Below are 2,272 nucleotides of genomic sequence, written 5' to 3'. Positions count from 1 at the left end.
ATATTTATGTTTGTGGTTGTAATGTGACAAAATATGGAAAAGTTCAAGGGATATGAATACTTTTGCAAACCACTGTAACTCTAAATTGTCCCTAGGTGTGAGTGAGAGAGTGAATGGTTGTTTGTCTCGTTTGTCTCTATGTGTGGCCCTGTGATGGACTTGCGACCTGTCCAGGGTGTACCCTGCCCCTCGCACTGTGACTGCTGGATATGGGCACCAATGACCCACACAACCCTGAAAAGGAAGAAGCGTGTACAGAAAATGGATGGATGGATGGATGGATGGATGGAAATGGATTTTTCCTGTAAAGAAACAGTGTTTTAACATGTTCTCTGAAACAAAATAATACAGAAATACTATTAAAAGTAAACAGGAGCGTTTTACTTGTTGAGTTGTGGACCTTGAATTTGGCATTTATGTTCTAAAGTTTTAAAATGTGAACAATTCCTTGTTGCTCCAGTATTTTCCTCTCTATTGGCACTAGTTTTAATTAAATGAACTGTTCATATTACTTCAAGTATGATTCTATGGAAGTATTATTAATAAATATTATCTTACCTGTTGTAGAAAGCCTTTTGAACGGCTTCAGTTTACAAAAATAAACTTTGGTCGTATTCACACCAGCACTGTTTAGTCTGCTTTAATCGAYCCCTAGTTCATTTGTCTGGAAAGTCCAGTTCATTTGGGGAGGTGCGAACGCGTAATCAAACTCTGATTCGGACCAAAAAAGCGAATTCTGTTCCGCCTGAAAACCTAGGTCTTGGTTCGATTGAAACGAACTCTGGTGCAGTTTGATTGAATGTGTGAACGCCAAGCGAACCAGAGACCGCCCCAAAAGCAGGAAGCAGACTATACCACATGACATTCTGAGTAATAACAGTATTAAATTTATTTATATGGTGTAAATACCTCACTGGACGACTGAATAAGGTGGACATCATGACTGTGGAGCTGGACGTGCTCCTACTCGATTAACACGAAGCTTCCTCAGCCGCCTTGTGTGCAAAACAATAATCTCCGTGTTCCGCCTCATCTTCCTCTCATGCTGAGCTCATTGTTGAAGACTATATTTTCAGCACATTTGCCAAAAACAAAAAATAAACCCAATAACTTATAAAATCTAATGTTACTATTGTTTGTTTACATTTTGTGAAGAAAGAAGTTGCGCTCCATGTCTTCTTCTGAACTTTTCATGTTGATTTTTTTTAGTGGTTCTTTGTGCAGCACCCCCACAGGTGAGGGTGGGAACAGGTTGTTCACAGGGTTTAGTTCGGTTGAGAAAGTGCAGTGTGAATGCAAACTGCACCAACGGAAAACGTAAACAAAGCTTGCAGTTTTGGTCCTCTATCGAACCGAGTCTAACGGACTATCAGGTGTGAAGACAACCTTTGATCAAATTGACAAGTTAGCATCTAGTCTGAGTGGGACCAAGATGGTAACTTAAAACAACTCCATACAAAAAATAAAACAAAATCATAGCAGTTTATGTTAACATGTTTTACATTACTACCAGATTTGATATTTTGGCAGAAATATATTTCTATGTTCCATAATGAACAGGAAATGCTACAGCTAGTCTCTGTTGCTGCTATTTGCAAGTAACTATTATGTAAATAAATGTACAATGTCAAACTGAGGGCAATGTAAAGATTTATAAAATAGTGTTTGCATGATGCAAACCTGATCACTGTAGCTTAGCAAACACAAGAAAGGGCTTTAATATTTCAATCCCCAAGGGGTCTCCATGAAGTTTGTTCTAGCATGCAAAAATGTAATTAATTGTATTATATAGTATATAAACCTTTAAAAAATATCATGAATAAGGTTTTAAAAACTCACAGAAACCATTAACCCAGCCCTTGCCTTTCTTCACAGTTCTGCTCAATTCTATTATCTTTGCTCTGCTCCGTCTGGGATTTCTCCCATGGACAAGGTCTTCCCCAGGTAGAATTCCAGCAGGACCAATCAGCTAAAAGGAGGAGGAGTTGTGATTGACAACGTCCAATTTTTTGCACCATTTTAGTCTGCCTGTAGTTCAGCAATGGCAGCGGAGTAAGTGACTGAAGCCATTCACTCCGTGTTGACAAGGCTTCCAAATTAAATTAAATTTGTCTCACAAAACCTGCAGCACTCTACGACGGAGTATTAGGGCCACACAACGAGAAATTTTTAAAATTACGCGAAAAAAGTCATAATATTACGACATTAAAGTCGTATAAAAATAAAGTCATAATATTATGACATTAAAGTCGAAAAAAAATAAAGTCATAAT

This window comes from Austrofundulus limnaeus, unplaced genomic scaffold (genome assembly GCF_001266775.1).
Source record: "Austrofundulus limnaeus strain Quisiro unplaced genomic scaffold, Austrofundulus_limnaeus-1.0 Scaffold122, whole genome shotgun sequence".
In the NCBI taxonomy this organism is placed as follows: domain Eukaryota; kingdom Metazoa; phylum Chordata; class Actinopteri; order Cyprinodontiformes; family Rivulidae; genus Austrofundulus; species Austrofundulus limnaeus.
The sequence above is the reverse complement of the archived record's forward strand: the minus strand, read 5'-3'. Positions refer to the sequence as shown.